The sequence below is a fragment of the Leopardus geoffroyi genome, chromosome A3 (assembly GCF_018350155.1).
Source record: "Leopardus geoffroyi isolate Oge1 chromosome A3, O.geoffroyi_Oge1_pat1.0, whole genome shotgun sequence".
Lineage (NCBI taxonomy): Eukaryota > Metazoa > Chordata > Mammalia > Carnivora > Felidae > Leopardus > Leopardus geoffroyi.
In genome coordinates, this window is record NC_059336.1 from 91,682,190 (window position 1) to 91,708,984 (window position 26,795).

General features: G+C 45.3%; 1 long non-coding RNA gene across 2 annotated transcripts in view; it reads left to right on the forward strand.

Moving 5' to 3' along the window:
- Nucleotides 1-4,251: 4,251 nt before the first annotated feature.
- LOC123581018 overlaps nt 4,252-26,795 on the forward strand; it is a 30,872-nt gene continuing 8,328 nt past the window's right edge. The window contains exons 1-4 of one of the 2 annotated variants that reach the window (XR_006703557.1): nt 4,252-4,840; nt 6,643-7,106; nt 8,010-8,151; nt 12,361-12,481. This is a non-coding gene — a long non-coding RNA (uncharacterized LOC123581018). The remainder of the gene's footprint in view (nt 4,841-6,642; nt 7,107-8,009; nt 8,152-12,360; nt 12,482-26,795) is intronic. The other variant, XR_006703556.1, reaches the window with a different exon arrangement.

The following is a 26,795-nucleotide window of genomic DNA, read 5'->3' on the forward strand; positions in this document are numbered from 1 at the left end:
GAGGTAAATGTCCCCAATTTTCTTTTTCAAAATTGTCACAGCCTACAAGTGCTCTGTTATGATGCCCCACTATAATTATGCTTTTCCATTAAATTCATCTGTGTTTCAAAGAGGTTGTGGTTAAGAGAGCGGCAGCAAATCCTGGATGGTTGCAGGAAGGAGCGCCAAGTCACTCACACAGCCTCAGTCCCCGCAGGCACCCTTGCAAGCAGCCCCACACGCCAGCTCCTGCCCACCAGACTACCTGGATGTACCTCAGAACTCTGGACCTTGGCTGCTTTTCTCCCCTGTCCCTCAGGTTCCAGGGATCACTTCACCCAGCTTGTAGGGGCAGCCTGACCCTGCTCTCCCCTGGCAGCTCCGTCCCAGGCAAGTGGGGCTGCCTGCTTGGGGCTTTTTCCTTCCCTTCAGGTTCCTACCAGCTCTAGGCACAAAGGCATAGGGGACCAAACCCCTGCACGGCTAACTCCCTGCTGCTGCAGCTGCCCAGGACATGCTACTTTCCAGCACAAATGCTCTCCTCCCAGCAGATGTTTCCCTGTTTTGCAGACCACCCTTTGATTTCTTCCTGGGGCACCACCCCTGACCCCCCGCCCGGCCCTCCCAGGCACCATCATTCTGGCCGCCTCCTCATAGGCATTGCTGATGGTAGCAGGAGGGCAATAAAATCAGAAACATGGTATTACGGGTTGAACCATGTCCCCTAAAAATTCCCACCTTAAAGTCTAACCCCCAGTACCTGAGAATGTAACTTTATTTGGAATTGGGGTGATGGCAGCTGTAACTGTCATAAGCGTGGACCCTCATCCAATAGGACTGGTATCCTTATAAAAGGGGAAATTTTAGACACAGAGGCACACACCCGGGGAGAACGCCATGTGAAGATGAGGGCAGAGATTGGGGTGGTCCTACTAAAAGCCAAGGAATGCCAAAGACTGCCAGCAAACCTCCAGACGCTAGGAGAGAGGCTTGGAACGGATTGTTCCTCCCAGCCCTCGAAGGAATCAGCCCTGCTGACAGCGTGACCAGGGACTTCTAGCCTCCAGAACTGTTAGGCAATAAACTTCTGTTCCTCGAGCTACCTATTCTGTGGGGCTTTGTGACAGCAGCCCTAGAAAACGAAGAACACACAGTTGACACAGCCGAAGGCAGGCTGCCTCCCCTCTCTGGTCTTTGCTGGGGTCGGATCACAGCAAGCTCCAAAATGCGTTTGGGGCCACAGTGACTCTGGCCCGTAGAGTCTTGGCTCTCACCCAGGGTGGAAGCCCCTCAGGCTGTCCATTGCTACCCTCCTCCTGGACCCCTCCAGAGGCAGGCTGAAGGCTGTGACTTCACAGTAGGGAGTGGAGTTCAGGAGGGGAGTGTTTTGCCTAAGCTTCAGGAGTTCAGCAGGAAACAAGGAGTTAACCACAGCTCTGTAAACTACCCAAGCATGGCATGCTGAGGTTTCTGTGACTTATCCTCTGGTGCCTTCCCACTGTCTCTCTGACTCTCCTGCACAGGATCCTCACTCTGAAATGTGTGCAGATAATCTGTGGTCATTAGGACTGTGTCCAGTCATTCCTCCCACCACCCCAGGGCCTAGCCCATGGCCTGCCTCAAGTGGATGGTTGCATGGATGGATGGATGGATGGATGGACGGACAGACTGACAAATGGATGGACAAACATTCAAGGGGATTCTTTGAGCTAAACTTTCTGTGGTACATGATTCAACAAAGCAGCTGTGAAGTCATTACCTCAAGGAGCTTCTGGGAACTGAGTAAGCCATTGAGTCCCTGTGGATCCCTATTCTTGCCACATGGACCCTGCATTCTTTCTCATTCTCTCTGGACTGAAAATTTCCCAAGTGCTAACCACCACAGCAAGGCTTCCAAGTTCCCTTCTATTAGTGCTCCCTCCCGGCAGCTCTTTACAATACTTCACACAAAGGAGGTTTAAATAGCCTCTGGCAATCTCCCTGGAATTCACAGCCAGCCCCCCAACCCAAAAATCTACCAAAAGCTTCAGACAAAACCTAAGAGGAAACTGCATTTAAAAATGGATCTCTTTCCCTGGCACCTGAACAGCTTCTTTTTAGAAGGCACAAGATCATTTTGAAACAACTGTCCCAGGGAAGATGTGAAGAAGCAAAACAAAATAAAACCCTGAGGCCTATGTGTCATTGTATTCCAGAAACTTCCACAGATGGGAACTGCACTGAGGAGGGTGGCTGCCAGAGAGCCAGGGAGAGACTGCAAGAGACTCTGGGGACTTGAGAACTGGAAAGGGCCAGAACAGTGCCCTGAGCTTGGCCCGACTTGGCTCTTAAAGAGGACCCCACCACTCATTAACCAGCCCTAAAACCTGCTAAGTGAAAAAGAAAAATAAATGAGCTCATTAAATCCAGAAGGAAGGAAGACCTGGAGGCTTAACCAAGGAAATTCCCAACACCCAGTTAGAAAAACAAAGGGGTGTTGGGCACAATTAGATTCAAAGCCAGGAATAGGGGCTGGCCCCCAAATGAGGGGGGTGAGTCATTCTGTACTACCCTGTAGGGCTGGAAACAGGCGCCTGAAGGGGGAAGCAGTGCTCGGAGTGTGACTGGCTGGGATGGTCCCTGTGGTTTACCAATTCAAGTGGTCCAAGTCTGGCCAAACTGGTGGGGAAGTCAGTTGGGAAACACAGGGGGAAGTTCCAGGAGCATGACGAGTTCAACCCATCCTGCGGTAACTGCCTATGACAAATACAGCCTCAGGTTTGGCTTACGAAGACTGTTCATCACTTCATCCTTTCCTCCCCGTTCATCACCCGCTTACCGAGGACTGACCATCTACATGCAGACACTGCATCACATGCACCTTCATACCTGCCTTGTGGTTGCTCCCACTCTGCTCTCTAGGTTCCTTGCTCCTGGCCCCAGCTTCACCCCCTGACCATGGCCCCCTTTTGAGGGAGATGCCTTCCGATCTCCTTGTTCTTGAGTGGTTGGGGCTCTGATCATTCCTGGCATCTGCTTTGGTCTTGAGTAAAAGAGAATTCCCCTCCTACCAGCCTCTGGGCCTAAACAAACAATGAATAATGCCTTGAATAATGTCTGTTGCACTGGGGCCTCAACAAGAACAATGGGAACACAGATGAGTGAGTGCCTAGCTCCACCTGTGTGTTAGGGGAGCCCTAGGGAAAGAAAGCCTTCTTCGGAGGAGACAAACCTTCCCCAAGTGGAGCAGGGTAGAGGGTGAAAGTAACTCCAAGGAGAGGAGCAGTGGGAGCAAGGACTCAGAGGTGTGAAAGAGGATGCCAGATTAACAAGAACCCATATGCCACCAAGAAAAAGAAGTGGTCATGTTCATTCTGTGTCCTTTGCTCCCACCCACTCTTTCTGCCAGGGACTGTAAGTCAGAGTGATTTTCATGGCTGACTCATAGGCAAAGCTATCATTTGTCTAAAATTGAAATTTCATAAGGAACCCTGAAATATGGCAAGATCCACACCCAATTATATTCTCCTTGCCATCCTCTTCCAAAGTAGACACCATTCCCAAGAGGCGGCATAGCATTATGGGACAAGGATGAGTTGTAGGGTCCTAAGATCTGGGTTTGAATCCCCACTCCACTAATAACGAGCTGTGTGACACTGGACTGGTTACTTAACTTCTCTGAGCCACTTTCCTCATCTGTAAAAGGGGGGTAATAAATACCTACCAAATAGCCTGGTCAGGAGGATTAGAAATAACATATGCAAAGTATGTCACCCCCACCCACCCCAGATGCTTTGAGTATAGCCCATGTTCAAAGATGGCAGCCAGTGTTATCCTGGATACTGGGATGTATCATCCCACCCTGGGAGGCCTCTGCTCCCTCAGGTGCCTGGCTCCTACTGAGTAAAGGTAAGGGGTGGTTTAGTCACTGGTGTGATATCCAGCACTCTGTGACTTCCATCTCTGAAAACAACAACAACAACAACAGAAACCACTGGGTTCCCCACTCTGCATCTGAATGGAGTCTACCCTTTGCTCTTGCAAGCTTAAAAAACTAATTGCCATGCATGAGCAAGCCCTTGGAATCTAAAGTCACTTCCTTAAGTCAGAGAGGTTGTACCTCTGCACCCTTTTCAAATGTGCTCCCAGAGGTCTGCTCTGAAGGTCAGGGCCACGGACTGTTCTAGATTTTAAAGCATGTTAGACACAGTTTTACTTTGAGGCAGAGTGATTTACAAGAGGGGTGCCTGCGAGAGATTAAAAGATTACACTTGTCGTCCCCTGCTTTCGTGGGAAAAGTACCAACTTCTTTTTTGGCCTGTAGACTCAGACAAAACCAGCGTGGTGGACTTCATGGGCTGTTGAGCAGAGGTGGAGTAGAGCAGCAGGGAAGAGATAGGGCATCCTGGACTCCCCTCACGAGTCACCGAGGGTAATTTTCTCAGAAGTCTAGATGAATGCCAGTAAGCCCGCTGTCCAGACAGGGGAGGTGATAGAGCTCGCTTTGTGTTTCCAGTTGAAAACAAAGGCTCGTTAGGATTCGCGGCAGCCTGTGCTGCCCTGGGGCTCCAGGGACCAGCTGGCACCTGGACGGCGGCTGTGAAAAAACACTGGAGGCAGAACTCAGCTGAGCTGCAACCTCGTGAGCTCAAGTGGGGGTCACCCCTAGCTGAGGTTACCGCTGAGGGAATGGGGTCACCCGCCCCGGGAGAACCTGAGCGGCTGCGCGGGGACGCGGACAAAAGCCGCTTTGTGGAGGCGGAGAGTCCTTCAACGGCGCCACCGTGTGGCAGCGCCGGGAAGCGGCGGCGGCGGCGGCGGGCGCCGCGGATCCTGAGGCCGTCTCTCGCACGCCCTGACCTTCTCCCACCTTCTCTGACAGGTGAGGGGGCTGACCTCAAGGAGATGCCCGTTTTCTGCTAAGTAGGTGGAGGTTACTTGCCATGTGTTGGAAAACGAAAGAGATGTGCCCGCTTTTGCACAGCAAGTTTGTGGCAGTCCTACCCACTTTCATACTCAATTGAATTTAGTCCCAGCGGATAGCCTCGCCTGAAAATTGATGACTCAAAGGCCATTAAAATGAATGAATAAGGACTGCTTAGATGTTAGTTAGGCTGTCCCGTCCCCGGGTGGTTCCGGGTTCCTGATTCTCAGAACAGACATTTTGTGAGCGACGGGGGCGAGAGCAGAGGAGCAGTGAACTGAGAGTGTCTGAAGTTGACACTCCACCTGCCAGCGTTTTCAGCTACACTGTAACAGAGCTGGCAGATGGGACTTTTCCTGTCATAGTCTCACCGGGCGCCGCAGAGTTGGGTGTGAGCCAGCTCCCCATATCTACAATTCAGTGGACATCTCCTGGAGCAGGTTCTGTGATCCCCGAGCCCTGTCCCCTAACTGGGAACACAGAAGGGTCTGTGCAGTGCCTGGAGAGGAGGGGAGGAGCTGTGAAAAGATTTCTCTGGAGGGCACTGTGGCCAAGGGCACATTTCCGTCTTCGAGGAGTGTTGGGGGGAGGCCTCCTCCCCTCCAGCCTGAGGAGGGGCCTTTCGGGACTGCAGCAGGACATCCCAGTATGCTGTGTTCCCACAGGGGCAGGGGTGGGGGCTGCAGGGGTGGGGGCTGCAGGGGTGGGGCTGCAGGGGTGGGGGCTGCAGGGGTGGGGGCCAGGGCGGTGCAGGAGTTGCTCTGATTGCTGAGGCGTCCGGGGCAGCAGCACAGGACAGAAGAGGCTGCACGTGACAGCTGCTGTCCTGGGACTCATCAGTGAGGACCTCCGAGGGCTTCCCAGACTTGGAAGAATCCGGCCAGGGAGGTTTTTAAACTCTGCCATAGAGCAGAGTCTGGGAGGCCGAGGGGACCACCAGCAGTGAGATTCCATGCGCGGTGGGCCACCCGCCAGCCAGGGGCGCAGGAGAACATCCAAAGAGAGGGAACACACTGCCCACGTCAAGGGGGCTGTGGTCTGAGGGAGCCGCAAAGGGTCTCTGAAAAATCCCTTCAGGCGGCACAAGGGGGAAGAATCCGTTTCTGATACCTGCCTCCTGAGGAGGATCCCTCAGACGCAGTCCCACCACCAGAGACCCTAATTATCTCACCACCACCACCAACCCCCGATTGCCAACCTTCATTAGCAAGTCGCAGGGACAGAAACTGACAAAGTTAGAAGCTGACCACCTGCCTCTTAGACAGCAGGTTTTCACCAACCTCCTGCTATAGCTAGGAGGAGGGAGCAAGATTAAATGCTAATTTCTATCCTGATTTTTTTTATTATTATTACACAAATCAGCCTTTCTAATTATTTGAGTGAGACTGTTCGCAACTGAAGTGATTGCAAGACTGTTATGGTCCGAGTGAGAGTGGAAAAGTCAAGGGTCCCAGGCAAATTTTAAAAGGTGGTAGAGCAAAAATAAGCATATATTTTGATTATGTCCCACTTGGGTTTGTTCAACATAGAAATTGCAATATATGCAACAAATCATTACCGGGCACTCCGTCCGCATCACTCCCTGCTGAGGAGCTAAATCTTCTACCCTCCAGAGCCTGCTAGAGAAAGTTTAGTGCCTCCACTGTGACCCTTAGTGGGAACAGGAAGTAGCCCACGCCCTGGGGATCACGGCAGACTGGGTGCTCTTGAGTTCAGAGATCTGAGGTGCTCCCTCTCTCTCTCTTCCTCTCTTCATTGAGGACTCCATGGTGACGGCCTGCCCCCTGAGGCTCTGCCCAGCTCTTAGAGGACACCACTCTCCAGGGGCTGCCCCAAACCTGGTGATGCTCTTCAGGGCCTGGGGAGGAGGCTGAAGAGGCAGTTCTGGGCCTGAACTTCTCTGATTCTCCCTGTCACAGCGGTTCTCAGCTCTCTCTCTCTGCCCCACCGCCATCCCCAAACCATCTGCAAGGTACCAACTCTTCCCCCAATGACTCACATCCCACCTCTGCCCCTGAGCAGCCCCCCACCCAACATCCAGTCTTCTCAGGACTGCAACCTGCCTCCACAGTCATCTCCCTGCTGCTGTCGTATTTCCAGGGACAGACCAATCAACAGTAACCATCGTCTGCAATCCCTTTCCCTTCCTCCTCACATCCTGTCCCTGCCTAGAAGTGGGACAATGTTGTGATCCTCATTTTACAGGTGACGGAGGCCCATCATGGTAGGCCATGATGTGGGTACTGAGTAGCGGTGTCAGAACTAGAAGGGATGTCTCTGGTAGAGACTCTTGGAGGAAGTGACCTTTGAGCTGAAACTTAAAGAATGAATCAGAGTTAGCCAGATGAAGAGGAAGATGGGATTGGGAAGGCCATTTCAGGGTGGAGTATGCTTGCAGGCAAGGAACCAAGAAACATCATGAGTGATCACATACTGTAATTTCTTCACTAAGTCCTTTGATGCCTCCTCACTGGATGTGGCAGAAAGGCTGAGTCTGTCTCTGTAGAAAGCCCTGTTCACTCTCCAGCCTTGGCTGCACCTCCAGCAGGCTCCCAGCACTCCGGGTGCCATGTACTTCTCTCTGTGTACTTCTCATGATTTCACCCTTGGTGCCTTTGCACAAACATCTCCCCCTTGCTTCCTGGCAAGATTCAGCTCAAACGTCAGCTGCTCTGTAAAGCTCTTTGACCTCCATCGACACCATTGTACTTGCTTCCCTCAGACCTACACACACGGCCCTCACATGCACATTTGTAGATTTGCCATTGGCCCAGGGACTGTGCAAAAGATCTTCACAGGTAAGGTCTGCGTGTTTCCATATGTATCCCCAGTGCCTGCAATACATCTGGCACAGAGTTGGTAATCAAGCAACTGGGAGAGGGTGAAGAAAAGGGGAAGAGGGGGAAGAAGTAGCCAAGGTGTGTTGATTTCAAGGTCACACCACTGGGAGTCTTTAAAGTACTCATGTCTATGTTGGAGCTCAGAGAATCTTGTAAGGCTTCATTAGGATATAAGCACACCACACTTTTGTGGACACAAATTTCATTTTCAAAACAAGATAAAGTGACGTTGGAATATTTTATATTTGTTTGTTTCTTTTTTAAAACAGGGTTATATTCCATTTCAGGTTCTTCTCCCATAACGAACTCATCCTCAGGAAGATCACCAGTCTGGTGCCTTCACAAACCCACCTGTTCCGAGGGGCCACTTCAGCCCGGCTCTGAGATTTCACTGCATACAACCCACGTCTACATTTAAGGTTTCAAAGGGTACTTCTGCTTATTTGTTCTTCTTGCAAAATACCCAGATTAGTTTTCAGAATCTCAGTTAAATCTAAGGCAAATAACTTATAAGAAAGGCAAGGGTGGGTCACTGAGTAATTATTACTTGATTTGTCCCCAGCTTGCTTGTATCTCGGCCCCATTCTCCAGCTCAGCTTGGCATAGCTTCTGAGTTGTTCAGTAAATGTCAGTAATGTTCAGTAATGTCCACCAGCAGGGTAGCAGCCAAATGAATTGTGGTGCAACTATGAGATTTAACACTCGGCAAACATTAAGAATGTGTTGAATGTGCATGTGTGTTGACACAGGAGAAGGTTCCTGACTTCTCGTTGGGTTGATATATACACTGTTCTTTATGCAGACAAAAAGGATCTGAAATATGTAAACCAAAATATTTATTATTTGTGTTTCTGTAATTTTCAGGATTTTAATAATGAACTCAAATTGTTTGTGAAAAAGTAATAATTTTAAAAATTTAAACTTAATGATCAAAGTAAAAAGATTAAATGTATATTATAGTTTATGCTGGGTCCCATGTGTCTTACAAGGTATTATATTACAAGGGAGGTTTTACTCCCCAGGCCTTTCAGGAGGCCTATATTCCCCAGATGTTGTCATCTGGCAAGGTGCCACTCCTATTTCAAGACTGAGTTCAGTTGCTCCACTTCTGGGGACTCTTCCTGGGGACTGTATAAGACTCTTCCAGGTCTGTATAAGTGCCATTTCTGACCATTCCCCCAGGCCACTGGGCCAGTTCTTACCCCAGCAACCATTACACATAATGGTTTTCTCATAGCACTCCCTGAGCCCTTGTGAGGGGATTATTCAACTCCTTGTCCCTGGGTCTACCTGGCACGGTGAATAATGGATGACCCAGGGGCACCTGGGTGGCTCAGTCAGTTAAGCACTCAACTCTTGATTTTGGCTCAGGTCATGATCCCAGGGTTGTGGGACTGAGCCCTGTGTCAGACTCTGTGCTGAGCATGGAGCCTGGTTGAGATTCTCTCCCCACCCCACCTTCTCTCTCTCAAAAAAAAAAAAAAAAAAAAAAAAGAATAACAGACAACCCAATACATTATTGATGTGTGATGTTGAGCATGTCATTGATTTTCTATAAATCTCAGTGTCCTCATCATTAAAATGGGGATCAATGTGCCCATCGCACATTGGTAAGGATTAAACCAATGCTTTGTGCATTGAAAAGCATGGCAGAGCTCAGTGGGCCTCACAAGGAGGGCATATTTGACAATCAGAACCCGGCGTCCACACCACAACCCATGCTGCGGGCTGTTGGCTAGTGAGACAGTTCCATTAAAAAATCACTTTCTGCAAGCAGTGAAGGGGAGTTTGTCTATGTGTTTTTGTTTTGTTGTGTTAAGTGAGAATATGGTGGTCCTGTAGCCTCCAGCCCTCTTGCAAGCTCTCCACCAGAGGGCAGTCTAAACAGAGCCAAACGTAGGCCTTCCAGAGCCTGGAAGGACGTGGTTTGCAGAACCAGGATCTTCCCATAGCTAGAGTATGGTTTTGAGCAACACAACTATTTTCTTTTTGTTATTTTGAGTGGAAAGTCTTCTAACCTGTGTCACAACTCAACACAACACTGTAAGCAGACTTTTATAACCATTTCTTGTCATTATGCTTGCTATGTTTTCTTTTAGGTATTAACATCATGTACAAATAGTAATGATAGTTAACACTGATTTGGGCCTTACTGTGTTGCAGACACCATTCTGAATATTGTCCATGTATTTGCTCATCACGTCTTCAGAGCAATTATAGGAGATGGGTGCTATTACTATCCCCATTTTCCATATGAGGAAACTGAGACCCAAAGTCACAAGGCACAGCATATGAACCCTAGTACTGTGGCTCTGGAGCCCACATGCTGCTGGGCACTATACTACAGCTGTCCAGCAACACTCCACAAAAGGCACAGGATGGAGAGAAGAGCTGGGTGTGGACTGTGCATCCGTTTCTTATTCCATTATGAAATGAACACATACGTAGTTTTTTTTAAAAACTCATTTTTTAAGTTTTAATTGTTAATGTTTATTTTTGAGAGAGAGACAGAGACAGAATGTGAATGGGGGAGGAGCAGAGAGAGAGAGAGAGGAAGACACAGAATGGGAAAAGACGTTTGCAAATGACGTTATCAGTTAAAGGGTTAGTATCCAAAATCTATAAAGAACTTATCAAACTCAACACCCAGTGAACAAATAATCCAGTGAAGAAATGGGCAGAAGACATGAATAGACACTTTTCCAAAGAAGACATCCAGATGGCTAACAGACATATGAAAAGATGCTCAACATCGCTCATCATCAGGGAAATACAAATCAAAGCCACAATGAGATGCCACATCATAGCTGTCAGAATGGCTAAAATGAACAATCAGGAGACAACAGATGTTGGCGGGAATGTGGAGAAAGGGAAGCACTTTCGCACTGCTGGTGAGAGTGCAAACTGGTGCAGCCACTCTGGAGAATAGTATAGAGGTTCCCCACAAAATTAAAAATAGAGCTACCCCACAAATCAGCAATTGTACTACTAGGTGTTTATCCAAAGGAAACAAAAATGCTGATTCGAAGGGGCACATACACCCCAATGTTTATAGCAGCACTATCAACAATAGCTGAATTGTGGAAAGAGCCCAAATGTCCATTGACTGATGAACAGATAAAGAAGATGTAATATATATACAATGGAATATTGCTTGGCAATCAAAAAGAATGAAATCTTGCCATTTGCAACAACATGGATGTCACTAGAATGTATCATGCTAAGCAAAATAACTCAGAGAAAGATAAAAATCATATGATTTCACTTATATTTGGAATTTAAGAAACAAAACAGATGAACATGGGTGAAGGGAAGGAAAAATAAGATAAAAACAGAGAGGGAGGCAAACCATAAGGGACTCTTAAATACGGAGAACAAACTGAGGGTTGCTGGAAGGGTGTTGGGTGGGGGGGATGGGCTAAATGCGTGGTGGGCATTAAGGAGGGCACTTGTTGGGACGAGCACTCGGTGTGGTATGTAAGTGATAAATCACTAAATTCTACTCTAAAGGAGGAGGAGGAGGAGGAGGAGGAGGAGGAGGAGGAAGTAATGGGAAGGAAAACAGTATCCTTGCCTTCAGGGATTCACAATGGTATAATTAGATTATGAACTCTAAAAACTTTAATTTAGTCTTGGGTAAAATGATGAGATGACAGAGATTTCACTAATATTCTACTAGAGGGCTTGTGCAGATATAACCATGTTGACAACTACTTTGAGAATTCCTAGTTCTGTTCTAGCTATTGCCCTTCTCAGTAAAGACAGATAGTGCAGGTTAGGGAATATCATGTTCTGAGGACTAGAGGGGCAGAATGAACAGAATACATAGGCCAAATAAGATGAGGTCTTCCTTAAGTTTGAATGGATGCAGGTGTTTCTTACTATCCTAAATTATGATTTCTCTCTTTAATGTTTATGTGCAAGAATCAAGAAGCTTCATGATTTGGCACATTTATTAATTTGCTATAAAATACTTATTTTTCACAACAACTGCGTGTGTGACATTCAACGTTATCTTTGGGCTCTTAACCCATGGGACGGCAATCTATAGCCCATGGGCCAAATCTGGCCTGCCTTCTATTTTGTTTTTAATTTTTTTAATGTATATTTATTTATTTTGAGAGAGAGAGATCAATTGCTTGAGCAGGTGGGGGGCAGAGAAAGAGAGGGAGACAGATAATCCCAAGCAGGCTCCACACTGTCAGAGCCCACACAGGACTGGATCCCACAAACCATCATGACCTGAGCTGAAATCAAAAGTCAGACACTTAAATGACTGAGCCACCCATGTGCCCCTCCTGCCCCTGTTTTCACATGGTCCATGTGTGTTAACCATGTCTTTTATTTTCTGTATTCTGATGCTCTGACACCTGGACCCTGGCCTTCCCTGAATTAGTCAATTCTTAAAGACGTATGAGCACACTGTTCAAATACAAACCAACCAGTCTAGAGCCCACACACCCAACCATCCCCTTTATTGGGCTCTCACACTCCAGGCCACTATCCACCTGCCCTAATCCCCCCAGGGCCAGGTACTAGATAACCAGGGACAGACCCTGTGCCCCAGAGCCTGCTGAAATTATTCAAAGTAGCCAATCCTAAGCATGCTTACCCTGACTCACTCATTCCTTCCCACAGAAACCAGAAAAAAGGGATTTTGCCTGCAATTTCTCCCTGTTCTCTGGAGTGACCTAGTGCTTCCTGTGTGCTCTCTCCTCCCCCATCCCTTGACATGATGGACTCTTTCCTCTTGGGAACTGTGAGTAACAAACTGTCTTTTTAGTGGCAGTCATCTGATGTGTAGACCTTACTAGACCTCATACTTTCTATTAACTGGTATATTTTAGGAGCACCTGGGTAGCTTAGTGGGTAAATCATCTGACTGTTAGTTTCGGTTCAGGTCATGATCTCATGGTTCATGAGTTCGAGCCCCGCATTGGGCTCTGTGCTGACAGTGAGGAGCCTGGTCAGGATTCTCTGTCTCCCTCCCTCTCTTCCCCTTCCCCACTCACACTCTCTCTCACTCAAAATAAATAAATAAACATTTTACTTAAAAGAAATGGTATATTTTAAAACATGATTAGCTAAGAATGGCTTTCACATTCTTAAATAATTGAAAAAATCAAAAGAAGAAGAATATTTCATGACACCTGAATATATACGAAATTCAAATTTTATTGGAATCCAGTTACACTCGTTCATTGACATATTGTCTGTGACTCCTTTGGCCTTACCATGGCAGAGTTGAGTAGTTATGACAGACACCTTATAGCCCACAAAATCTAAAATATTTACCATCTTCACAGACATAGTTTGTTGCCTCCATCAAAACCCTTGGTTCTTTTATTTGCTCATTTAAGCTATGAACTTGTATCAGTTGGCCCATTGCTCTCTGTATGGTGCAGATCCCGTCATAGTTTGAAAGATTCAGAATCTCCAGATATAGTTTTCTTCCTAGGGTCTACGCCAACTCTCTGAGCCTCCATTTATTTGTTTGTTTGTTTGTTTGTTTGTTTGTTTGTTTGTTATTTTACTTATCCTCAATAAGAACATTTTATTGTGACTCAGGACAACCAAATAGATAACAGAAACAAATTTTATGAGACGTTATTCATCCTCATAATGTCTGGATCACTTTGATGGTTTCTGTTCTCTTCTCCATTTTTAAAATATACTGCTCACAATCTACTGCTTTCAAAACCCACTTGTGAGTCAAATTTTAATTAACATCATGAATCTAACAGAGTCAAATCCAAACAGCACAAAGTGTTTCTCTTACACACACTCTGTGGAGGAGACAAAAATAGAAACAAATAATAGCAATAAAGCACAAAAAACATAAAACAAGTTTAAAAGAATGCTCTAGAAGCAAAGAGAAGAAAGAGATAATTTTCTTTTTTCTTAGAGCTGTTGGACAGGGTTTCATAGAGCAAGTAAGATTTGAATTTAGTCTGGAAGGATGGTCAGAAAATCCCTAGTAGAGAAGAAAGAGAAAGGGAGGATTCATGCCCTATGAGAAAGGCATGCTCTATAACAGCACCTCCAGGAGGCCAAGGATGTCTTATTCCACCGTTCATTTCCAGTTCCTAGCATGTTTGACACCCAGTAAGTGCTCACTAAATGTTTGTTGTGGGTCCACATAGTAATTCCCCTAGGACCTACTCAGTCCCCATACTATCTGCTTTTAAATTCTGTAAACTTGAGGGACACCCAGGTGACTCAGTCAGTTAAGCATCCGACTTTTGGTTTTGGCTCAGGTCACGATCTCACGGTTTCATGAGTTGGAGTCCTGCAGCAGGCTCTATACTGGCAGATTGGAACCTGCTTGGGATTCTCGCTCTCTATCCTCCACTCACACTGTCCTGTCTCTCTCAAAATAAATAAACAAACTTAAAAAAAAAAAAAAAGAAAGAAAGAAATTTTGTATGGGACGCCTGGGTGGCTTAGTTGGTTAAGTGTCCAACTTCAGCTCAGGTCATGATCTCCCCTGATTTATGAGTTTGAGCCCCACATTTGGTTCTCTGCTGAACAGCTCAGAGCTTGGAGACTGTTTCTGGATTCTGTGTCTCCCTCTCTCTCTGCCCCTTCCCTACTTGCACTGTCTCTCTGTCTCTCTCTCTCAAAAATATATAAACATTAAAAAAAAAAAGAAATAAATTTTGTAAACTTGAGTTTTTATGTCCTATTTTTTTTCTTTTTTTTACCACATTTCTATCATGTTCATTTAAAAACATTTTTTTATTTAATGTTTATTTTTGAGAGACAGAGCATGTGTGGAGGAGGGGCAGGGAGAAGAAAGAGAGACACAGGATCTGAAGTAGGTTCCAGGCTCCAAGCTGTCAGTACAGAGTCTAATGCAGGGCTTAAACCCATGAACTGTGAGGTCATGACCTGAGCCATAGTTGGTCGCTTAACCAACTGAGCCACCCAGGTGCCTCTAAATTCTTGAACTAACTTTTGTTGAGGGCTTACTGTGAGTAATGTTTGAAATAAAAGATCCCAAGTTGGTTTCTACTACTCTGTCTGCCAGGTTTAGTTCTTAAGAAGTTTGTCAAGGGGTACCTGGGTGGCTCAGTCTGTTAAGGGTTTGACTCTTGATTTCATCTCAGGTCATGATCTCATGTTTTGTGAGTTCAAGTCCCACGTGCAGCTCTGTGATAACAGTGCAGAGCCTGGCTGGGATTCTCTCCTTCTCTCTCTCTGCCCACCCCACCCCCCACCCCCCGCCGCCGAACTTAAAAAATACTATTAAAAAAAAAAAGAAATTTGTCAAATCCATACTGGATATCTGTCTTTCCACCTGGAACCCCTTTGTCTAGCCTACCATTTTAAACAGCCTCAGCAGAGCCCCAATACTATAAGCTTAAGATCTAAAGAGGCCAGAGGGTACTGCCTGCCCCACACTTTCTTTCTCTGAGCCCACCCTGTGTTACAGCAAATACTCGGCACCCAGGAAAAGACAAGCGACACACACTCAGGGAATCAGAGAAGACTGTTTATTGTGCACTTGTGCCGGCCCAGCAGAGTCACCTCCAAAGTCTGAGCCCTGAACCTTGACATCGGCCTCCTTTTATGGCTGGGATGGTAGGGGGTTGAGAGACAAAAGAAAAAGGGGAGGGGACACTTATCAGTGGTACTTGGGCAGTTGGTAGACATAGGAGGCAAACAAGATTACAGAAGCCAAAAGTATGCAGGGGGAGTATCCAGCCTTGGACATCTGGCTGGCCCCTTTTATCTTGTTTTTACTAGATTTTCTTCTCATTTCCCCCTCTTAATTCTCAAGCTGCTGCGACAGACTTACAGAAAATCAGTTTGTGGGGGCCAGGGAACCCTGTGCTGCCATGGGAGGAGGGGCAAAGACCATTCTGGATTCTTTCTGCTGGACAGGGACGCTGAAGGGAGGGGTGAGGCAGCTAGGGTTCTTCATCATCCAAAGGAGAGTAGCAACAGCTAGGATGGTCCAACTGGAGCATCATCTGGAGTTTTATAACTTCTAGATGAGAGGAAACAAGCCTGGTTAGCATATTAAGAATATAAGGACCACACAGGAGGGCTCTGAAAAGCATTAGGGGAGGATAGCTAAAGGGAGGAGCCAAGATGCCCAATTCCATAAGTTGCTCCAAGAGTTCCATGAATCTGCTAATTCCTGTCTTTGTTGATTCACTCCCTTAACTGCTGGACCATTTTCGGACTATCCCCAATTGGTTGACATAGAAGCAACATTCTTCATGTAGGAAAAGACATAGTCCTCCCCTTTCAGCAGTTAGCAGGTCCAGCCCTACAGCAAAGAGTATAGCAACAAGTATGGAAAGAGAAGTAGGTAGGGGATGACAAGGAAATCTGAGAAAGAACGATTTGTTGTGGTTCATTTAAGTTGCTTGATTTTGCTCAAGCTTCTGGTTACAGAGAGTTCTCAGGTGTTGGCTGCAGGCCACTTATCGTCTGCTATCTTCTTAAGGGGGGTCTGGAGAGGATTATCCTGGTTAGCAGTTACTTTCCATTTCAAGTGGTTGTCAGGTGACAGGTGGTCTGCCTTTACTCGGGAATGGTGGATCCAGGTGGTTAGTCCTACAACCTTGAGAACTGTGGGCGTGGTTAGCACAATTAAATAAGGGCCCTTCCAGGTAGGTATAAGTGGGTTCCTTCTTCCAATCTTTTGTCCAAACCTGACCCCCAGGTTTGTGGGGGTGTACAGTTATTCCTAGGGAAATAGGTATTCTGTCACTCATCTATGTGTCTCAAATACAGTTTTCTCTAGTCCTTGTAGTTGTTTTTGTATTTCTAAATTCCATAGCTCTGTCAGGTCCCCCTTGAATTTGGCTAGTGGAAGGGTCTTCCATATAGGATCTTGAATGGGGAGAATCCCATTTTTGCCCAGCATGTAGAGCATATTCAGAGAAGAGTTAGTATATCTGGCCAGGGCAAGTTGGTTTCCTGACATAGTTTTGCCATGGCTGATTTAAGGGTCCGGTGGATACATTCCACTTTCCCTGAACTCTGGGGCTGGTAGCTGCACGTAAGTTCCATTGGATACCTAGGGCTTTGGCTACTTGCTGTACCACCTCGGCCACAAAATCTGGGCCGTTGTCTAAGCCTATGGTTAACGGCACACCATGTCTGGGAATGATATCCCTTGGCAAGGGCTTGGTTATTTCTCTTGCCTTTTCTATATATGTGGGATAGGCTTCAACCCAGCCCCAAAACATGCAGATGAATACCAAAAGATATTTGTATCCTTTACTGGGTCTTATTTTGGTAAAGTCTACCTCTAAATCTTCGCAGTGGGCACTTGCTTGGCATTATTTTGAGCACAGAGGAGGCAGCGTTGAGAGACAGAGGCACAGAGGGACAGGAGTTGAGCAATTACATAGTAACAGCTCAATAAGGTTTCAAGGGCAGTTTGTCCTGAGTGGGTGAGCTCCTGCTGTTGGAGAACCACCTGATGGGCTAGCTGCTCCGCTATGTATAGACTCTTTGGTCTGGAAGTACTCACCATCCGTCTTTTGTCTGGCCTCCTTTTTCCTATTGTGCCCATTTTGTTTTGTGGATTGTGTACCTTGGGGAAGTTGGCAGTTCTGAGGCCAGCATGATTTTTGAGGTTGTTGTTTCTTTTCCCACTGCTTGTTTAGCTGTGGTGTCGGCTCATCGGTTACCTTCTGACACTGAGTCCTTTCCTCCTTGGTGTCCCTTGCAGTGGATGGCTGCTACCTCCCTCGGTTCCCAGACTGCCCTTAATAGGGCATTTAGGATTTCTTTCCAATTTTTGATTTCTCTTCCTCCTGCAGTCAAAAGTCCTCTCTCCTTGTATAGAGCCCCATGTACATGTACAGTGGCCAAGGCATAGTGCGAGTCAGTGTACGTGTTGGCCCGTTTGTCTTTACTGAGTTCTAGTGCTCTTATTAGGGCCCACAATTCTGCTCTTTGGGCTGACCATCCTTGTAGAAGGGCTGCTTTCATGACCTCAAAATCAGAGACTTCTGCATAACCAGACTATCTTTTGCCTTTGTTCATGAAGCTGCTGCTGTGGGTGTACAGGATGAGGTCAGGATTTTGTAAGGGCCTGTCTGATAGGTTGGATCGGCTAGAATAGGCTTCATCAAGTACTGGTAGACAATCATGTTCTGGGGGCCCCCGCAGACTAGAAAGTGGCAGAGTTTAGAGTTTTTAGAGCTTCCAATCTTAGTCGTCGGTTCTCACATAGCTGTCCCTGATAATCACCGGAGCATGCATTAGCCAGTGTCGCCCTCTGGCATCCATCAAGGTAATAACAGAAATGGGGAACCTTAACATTTAGGTTTTGCCCCAACGTGAGTTTGTCTGCTTCCTTGATTAAAAGTGTGGTGGCTGCCAGTGACCCTCAGATAGGGTGACCATCCCGCTACAACTGAGTCAGTCTGCTTTGAAAGGTATGCCACTAGTCTTCACCAAGCTCCAAATTCCTGGGTGAGAACCCCCAGAGTCACCCCATTCTTCTCATGTACAAACAGGTTGAAATCTCGTGATACATCTGGGAGTCCCAAGGCTGGTGTCTCTGAGAGTTTTGTTTTTATAGTTTCGAATGCCTTTTCTTGATTAGGGCCCCATAAAAGGAGTGCTCTCTCCTCCCCCAAAAAAGGGGTGCTCTCTCCTCCCCCTTAGTGCCTCACGTAGAGGTCTGGCCAACTCCAAGAACCCTGGGATCCATATTCAACAGAATCCTGCTGCTCCCAGGAATTCTCAGACCTGCTGGCAGATAGTGGGAGCTGGAATGGCACAGACTGCCTGTTTCCTTTCAATTCCCAGCAACTGTTTGCCTTGGGTAAATTTTAAAGCCCAAATATTTAACTTCCTGCTGGCAAACCTGTGCCTTTTTCTTTGATACCCGGTATCCTGCCTTGCTAGTAGCCTGAGTAGGGCCCTGGTTCACTCCCAGCACTGGGTCTGTGTGGGACTGGCTAGCAGAAGATCGTCCACATACTGAAGGAGGACACATCCTAGGTCCCGTCCCAGAAACCTGGCTAAATCAGATGCCAGCGCCCCACTGAATAAGGTTGGTGAATTTTTGAATCCTTGTGGCAGTCTAGTCCCAGTGAGCTGTTCCTTTGCCCTGTGGTAGGGTTTTCCCATTCAAAAGCAAATAGGAGTTGGCTATTAGGTGCTAGCTGGAGACAGAAGAAGGCGTCTTTTAAATCTAGGCATGTGAACCATCTTGCTTCCAAGGGTATGAGTTCTAGTAGAGTGTATGGGTTAGACAATGCTGAATGCAATGTGATGACTGCTTCATTAATGGTTCTTAGGTCCTGTACAGCGTGGTGACCATTTGTCCCAGGCTTTTTCATGGGCAGCAGAGGAGTATTCCATGGGGACTGGCATCATTTTAGAAGTCCCCATTTGAGTAGCCTGTCCAAGTGTGTCTGGATCCCTAGATGTGCCTCCCATGGGACCATATGTTGGCATATTTTGACAGGTTGGGATCCAGGCTTTAGGTCAATTAATATTGGGGGGTGTTTTTTTGCCAGACTAGGGGGGGTTTCCTTCCACCCAAACTGAAGGGAATTCAGCTTCTAGCTTGGAGGCGGGGGGCTTGCAAGTAAAATCAGTCTCCTGGGGTAATATGTAGAATGAGAAGAGGAAAAGAAAGAGACCAAAGACACAGCTGAAGGAGGACAGGGCGTGGTAGAGCAGAAATGTGATGCCTGCTGTATCTAAGGCCCTTGGAGGAGCATATTCCTACACCAGGAGGGTATAAAAGTCCCCTCAGGAGACAGCTCTTGCTTCCAGATTTGTCTCAGTTCCCTCCTGATAGTTCCTATGGTTCCACTTTGCTCCCTCGATATCCCTGGGTCTTTGATCAGCACTAAAACACCTTTCCAGCACCATCTGTGGGGAGAGAGATTGTCCTTACAATCAGAGGGGCCCACATGTCATGCATGCTCTATGGATGCTAAAAGTCATAGAGTACTGGGAAACTGTACACAAATGCACACCTGTCCTTCTCAAAATGCCAATAGCCCTTTCTCCTTTGAAAAACTTTGGAAGAGAGATCAGTAAGGAAGTGATTGCAGATCTACTGAAGAAATGATATAGACCTAAGCCAGAGCAGTGGCTAAAGGATCCAGAGGAGGGGATGGGTGTGAGGAACATTTATGAAGTAAAACTAATAAGACAGGTCTTGGTTGGTAGATCCAGGGTAGGCCAGAGGGAGGAGTGAGTGAGGATCCTAACATTGTGGTTTGGGCAGCTGAATGGCTGAGTATTTCATCCATCAAGATAGAAATACAGGAGCGTATCTGGATAGGTAGGAAATGATTAATTTAATTTGGAACATGGCAAATTTGAGATCCCCCTGGGAGATTGTGTGGAGATGACCAGCAAGCCAGCGGTCCCTGGACATATAAGAAACATATGAGAAGAATTCCACACAAGGGACTAAGAGGGAACAGCCATGTTTGGGAACCACTCATGGCCTACATGGACTGGTAGCATCTGTGGGAAACAATCTACTAACACACACACAGACCACTGGTCATTCTAGGTCGGCCATGCTTCCCCATTGAAGCCTGTCTGTGGCCTTGATGATCCGCCTGCACAGATAGTCTGTGGCTGGTAGTCCTGGCTCCACCAGAAACAGCACACTCTCCCTGATATGAGCTGGACCAAAACTTGGCAAGTGCAAACTTAACAACACTGGAATTTTCATAGCTTCTCTCTCTCCTGGGAGAAACAGCAAGGCAGAGAAAGATAATAAAACCAATCAATCATCAAGTTCTATCCCATGTGTTAGAACACGGTGGCTGGGGAGAGGCATTTAAACCACAAAGCCTTCTCACTTATCTCTATCTGGGAGATAAATTTGATACAGATTATAATTTTTGTCAATGTCTCATAACGCCCTTAGCAAACACAGCTTCAAACTCCCCCTACCTACAGATTGCTTCATATAACTCCTCCCGCAAAAAGAAAAAACAAAAAACCTGGGACTACCACTAATCCCATCACTGCTGCTTCATGGACCTCACATTCTTATCCTTAATCCTTTCTGGGATGTGTCAGCAATGTTGAGTCCAAGGAGGAAGGATTCTCAGAACATGGCTCCCAGTGGAAAAGGACTGGACTGGAGCTGGCTGTCAGGCCATGATTTGTAGATTAGAATTATGCCTGCCTCTGAGTTCTGCAACAATACTACTCAATATTCTTCAGGAGGATAATTTCTTTGCTCATTTCTTTTGTTTCTTTCGCTTGTTCTTCTTATTGAGGGTCTCCTTTCTGCTGGTTTTGGAACACCCTAACTTTTCTCTCTACGTGTCCCTTGTTCATTAGCCTCTGTCTTACATGAGAGAGTTTATACTGGATCCCAAGACTCATCTTCTTTCTCCCATTGCAGTAACTCTTCTCTCTCAGACCTCAAATCAGGCTGGATATTGGGGATGTAAAACACTGCTTTGCTGGGCCATTTAAGGAGGGCTCTCCAAAGGGATGGCACTTGCACTGAATGGAGAACATTGGACCACTTCTTGCACTCACAGCTTGTGTTTATTTCAAAATATCTTTGCTTAGTTTTTTAAAATGCAGCTCTCTCCGCACCTGCAGCAAATTCTCCTGGGATACCTGTTAAACTCCCCAGACCATTCAATCAGATCTCTGAAGGTGGGGCTTAGAAATAAATCTCCAGGTTAACCAAATATCCAAGCTGCTTCTTAAGAATACAAGACTTGAGAATCACTATTATAGGCTGAGAATTTTGATAATAACCATCCATGCTTATTTAACACAGCCTCAAATTATCTGAGTAGGGTTTTTCTTTTATTTTCTTTCTTTTTAACCAACAAATGCATTTCTTTGAATATAATCTCAGCCAGATGCTTAAGACATGCAGTGGACCAGGTCACTGGTTGCAGTTGGGAAGAGGTAAGGATTGGTGTTCTACCCTCAGACTGCATGTTCACCAAATTTTCTCTCTTCCCTGCTCTGAAAAGCACAGATTTAGGGATTTGATAGAGCTGGCTTGAATCAGTCATTTAGCTGAGTGAAAGTAGCTTTGAACATGTTATTAAGCTCAGTGTTGTTTGCATATACCAGGATCAATAATACCTAGCACACAGTTTCTGCAAGCGTGGTCTTGACCTGAAGACACCCCCTTGGTTGGCTGATGCCAGTGCCCCTCAGAGGAAAGTCCTGGGAATAGGATTAATTGATTACTATTTAGTTAGATTTCTGCCACTTTGAAGATGTACTCACTACAAAATACCATTCCACAATCAGCAACCCCTCACATCTTCTTTGATAAATTGATCAAAGGAATATTAGTGCTAGAGGCTAAATCTAGTGACTTGTAAATGACTACAAAGCGGTATTTTGCTAATGTGGAGCTAAGAGATTAAAATTTCTTTAAGAGGGGTGCCTGGATGACTTAATTGGTTAAGCAGCTGACTTCAGCTCAGGTCATGATCTCATGGTTCGTGAGTTCGAGTCCCACATGGGGTGAGCACTAGCCCCACTTTAGGTGAGCTCTAGCCATGCCTTGCATGAGCCCTGCTTCTCTCTCTCCCTCTCACTCTCTCCGTCATCTCTCTTTCAGAAAAAAAAAGAAAAGAAAAGGGTTCAAGCCCCACATCAGGCTCTGCATGGACAGTGCAGAGCCTGCTTGGGATTCTCTCTCTCCCTCTCTCTGTGCCCCTCTCCTGATTGTGCCCTTGCTCTCTCAAAAATAAATAAATAAAAATTTTTAAAGTTTTAAAAAACACACAAAAAACCAACTTGTTTCAAAGTGTTAGTGTTTGCTAGGAAAGCATGTTGCAAAGGTGGGGGACAGTGACATGACCACCCCATGAGGGATTATTTCTGATGGGTGCTACCGGAGAGGTGTTTGTGGGCCCGCACCTCCCTGGGTACCAGGACAATGAGCTGTTGCACTGAGAGTGCACAGCTGGGCTGGCCTGTGTTGTCACTGAGTGGCCAGTCTCTTCTTACCTTGGGAAAGTGAGAGGGAGATAGCACAACCTAAGTCAAGGTCTTTGCAGATCTTGTCTTGGTTCATTTACTTAGTTGTTCATTCTGGATGACTTTCTTCCTTCATAAACATTGTCGAGAGAGATGTTGATGTTTTCTTGTATACTTTCTGCTCAATTCATTGTCTGGGGCATTTTTAACATCACAAATGCATCTTTGCTGATAATATCAAGGCATATAAATACAGTAGCTTCTTCTTAAGGATTCTACACAGATCAATCAACCATTTTTCCTGCACCTTTAATTTAATTTAATTTTTTTAATATGAAATTTATTGTCAAATTGGTTTCCATACAACACCTAGTGCTCATCCCAACAGGTGCCCTCCTCAATGCCCATCACCCACCCTCCCCACCCTCCCACCCCACCCTCCCATCAACCCTCAGTTTATTCTCAGTTTTTAAGAGTCTCTTATGGTTTGGCTCTCTCCCTCTCTAACTTTTTTTTTTCCTTCCCCTCCCCCATGGTCTTCTGTCAAGTTTCTCAGGATCCACATAAGAGTGAAAACATATGGTATCTGTCTTTCTCTGTATGACTTATTTCACTTAGCATAATACTCTCCAGTTCCATCTACGTTGCTACAAAAGTCCATATTTCATTCTTTCTCATTGCCAAGTAGTATTCCGTTGTGTATATAAACTACAATTTCTTTATCCATTCATCAGTTGATGGACATTTAGGCTCTTTCCATAATTTGGCTATTGTTGAGAGTGCTGCTATAAACATTGGGGTACAAGTGCCCCTATGCATCAGCACTCCTGTATCCCTTGGGCAAATTCCTAGCAGTGCTATTGCTGGGTCATAGGGTAGATCTATTTTTAATTTCTTGAGGAACCTCCACACTGTTTTCCAGAGCGGCTGCACCAGTTTGCATTTCCACCAACAGTGCAGGAGGGTTCCCGTTTCTCCACATCCTCGTCACCATTTATAGTCTCCTGATTTCTTCATTTTAGCCACTCTGACTGGCGTGAGGTGGTATCTGAGTGTGGTTTTGATTTGTATTTCCCTGATGAGGAGCGACGTTGAGCATCTTTTCATGTGCCTTTTGGCAATCTGGATGTCTTCTTCTTTTTTTTTTTTTTTTAATTTTTTTTAACGTTTATTTATTTTTGAGACAGAGAGAGATAGAGCATGAACGGGGTGGATCAGAGAGAGAGGGAGACACAGAATCTGAAACAGGCTCCAGGCTCTGAGCTGTCAGCACAGAGCCCAACGTGGGGCTTGAACCCACGAACTGCGAGATCATGACCTGAGCTGAAGTCGGGCGCTTAGCTGACTGAGCCACCCTGGTACCCCATGGATGTCTTCTTTAGAGAAGTGTCTATTCATGTCTTCTGCCCATTTCTTCACTGGATTATTTGTTTTTCAGGTGAGTTCTTTATAGATTTTAGATACTAGCCCTTTGTCTGATATGTCATCTGCAAATATCTTTTCCCATTCTGTTGGTTGCCTTTTAGTTTTGTTGATTGTTTCCTTTGCAATACAGAAGCTTTTTATCTTCGTGAGGTCCCAATAGTTCATTTTTGCTTTTAATTCCCTTGCCTTTGGAGATGTGTCAAGTAAGAAATTGCTGTGGCTGAGGTCAGAGAGGTTTTTTCCTGCTTTCTCCTCTAGGATTTTGATGGTTTCCTGTCTCACATTCAGGTCCTTTATCCATTTTGAGTTTGTTTTTGTGAATGGTGTAAGAAAGTGGTCTAGTTTCATTCTTCTGCATGTTGCTGTCCAGTTCTCCCAGCACCATTTGTTAAAGAGACTGTCTTTTTTCCATTGGATATCCTTTCCTGCTTGTCAGAGATTAGTTGGCCATACATTTGTGGGTCCAATTCTGGAGTCTCTATTCTATTCCATTGGTCTATGTGTCTGTTTTTGTGACAATAAACCATGCTGTCTTGATGATTACAGCTTTGTAATAGAGGCTAAAATCTGGGATTGTGATGCCTCCCTCTTTGGTCTTCTTCTTCAATATTACTTTGGCTATTCGGGGTCTTTTGTGGCTCCATACAAATTTTAGGATTGCTTGTTCTAGCTTCGAGAAGAATGCTGGTGCAATTTTGATTGGGATTGCATTGAATGTGTAGATAGCTTTGGGTAGTATTGACATTTTAACAATATTTATTCTTCCAACCCATGAGCATGGAATATTTTTCCATTTCTTTATATATTCTTCAATTTCCTTCATGAGCTTTCTATAGTTTTCAGCATACAGATCTTTTACATCTTTGGTTAGGTTTATTCCTAGGTATTTTATGATTCTTGGTGCAATTATGAATGGGATCAGTTTCTTTATTTGTCTTTCTGTTGCTTCATTATTAGTGTATAAGAGTACAACTGATTTCTGTACATTAATTTTGTATCCTGCAACTTTGCTGAATTGATGTATCAGTTCTAGCAGACTTTTGGTGGAGTCTGTTGGGTTTTCCATGTATAATATCATGTCATCTGCAAAAAGTGAAAGGTTTTTTGCCAATTCTGAATCCTTTGATTTCCTTTTGTTGTCTGATTGCTGATGCTAGAATTTCCAACGCTATGTTAAATAATAGCGGTGAGAGTGGACATCCCTGTCGTGTTCTTGATCTCAGGGGGAAAGCTCTAGTTTTTCCCCATTGAGGATGATATTAGCTGTGGGCTTTACATAAATGGTTTTTATGATGTTTAAGTATGTTCCTTCTATCCTGACTTTCTCAAGGGTTTTTATTAAGAAAGGATGCTGAATTTTGTCAAATGCTTTTTCTGCATCGATTGACAGGATCATATGGTTCTTTTCTTTTCTTTTATTAATGTGATGTATCACATTGATTGATTTGCGAATCTTGAACCAGCCCTGCAGCCCAGGAATGAATCCCACTTGATCATGGTGAATAATTCTTTTTATATGCCATTGAATTCGATTTGCTAGTATCTTACTGAGAATTTTTTTCATCCATATTCATCAGGGATATTGACCTGTAGTTCTCTTTTTTTTGTTGGGTCTCAGTCTGGTTTAGGAATCAAAGTAGTGCTGGCTTCATAGAATGAGTCTGGAAGTGTTCCTTCCCTTTCTATTTTCTGGAACAACTTGAGAAGGATAGGTATTATCTCTGTTTTAAATGTCTGGTAGAATTCCCCAGGGAAGCCATCTGGTCCTGGACTCTTATTTGTTGGGAGATTTTTGATAACCGATTCAATTTCTTCGCTGGTTATGGGTCTGTTCAAGTTTTCTATTTCTTCCTGTTTGAGTTTTGGAAGCATGTGGGTGCTTAGGAATTTGTCCATTTCTTCCAGGTTGTCCAGTTTGTTGGCATATAATTTTTCATAGTATTCCCTGATAATTGCTTGTATTTCTGAGGGATTGGTTGTAATAGTTCCATTTTCATTCATGATTTTATCCATTTGGGTCATATCCCTTTTATTTTTGAGAAGCCTGGCTAGAGGTTTATCAATTTCTTTTATTTTTTCAAAAAACCAACTTTTGGTTTCATTGATCTGCAATAGAGTTTTTTTAGATTCTATATTGTTTATTTCTGCTCTGATCTTTATTATTTCTCTTCTGCTGGATTTGGGGTGTCTTTGCTGTTCTGCTTCTATTTCTTTTAGGTGTACTGTTAGATTTTGTATTGGGATTTTTCTTGTTTCTTGAGATAGGCCTGGATTGCAATGTATTTTCCTCTCAGGACTGCTTTCGCTGCATCCCAAAGCATTTGGATTGTTGTATTTTCATCTTCATTTGTTTCAATATATATATTTTTAACGTTTTATTTATTTTTGATACAGGGAGAGACAGAGCATGAACAGGGGAGGGTCAGAGAGAGGGAGACAAAGAATCCGAAACGGGCTCCAGGCTCTGAGCTGTCAGCACAGAGCCCGACAGGGGGCTCGAACTCACGGACTGCGAGATCATGACCTGAGCCGAAGTCGGCCGCTTAACCGACTGAGCCACCCAGGCGCCCCAATTTCCATATATTTTTAAGTTTCTTCTGTAATTGCCTGGTTGACCCATTCATTCTTTAGTATAGTGTTCTTTAACCTCCATGCTTTTAGAGGTTTTCCAGACTTTTCCCTGTGGTTGATTTCAAGTTTCATAGCATTGTGGTCTGAAAGTGTGCATG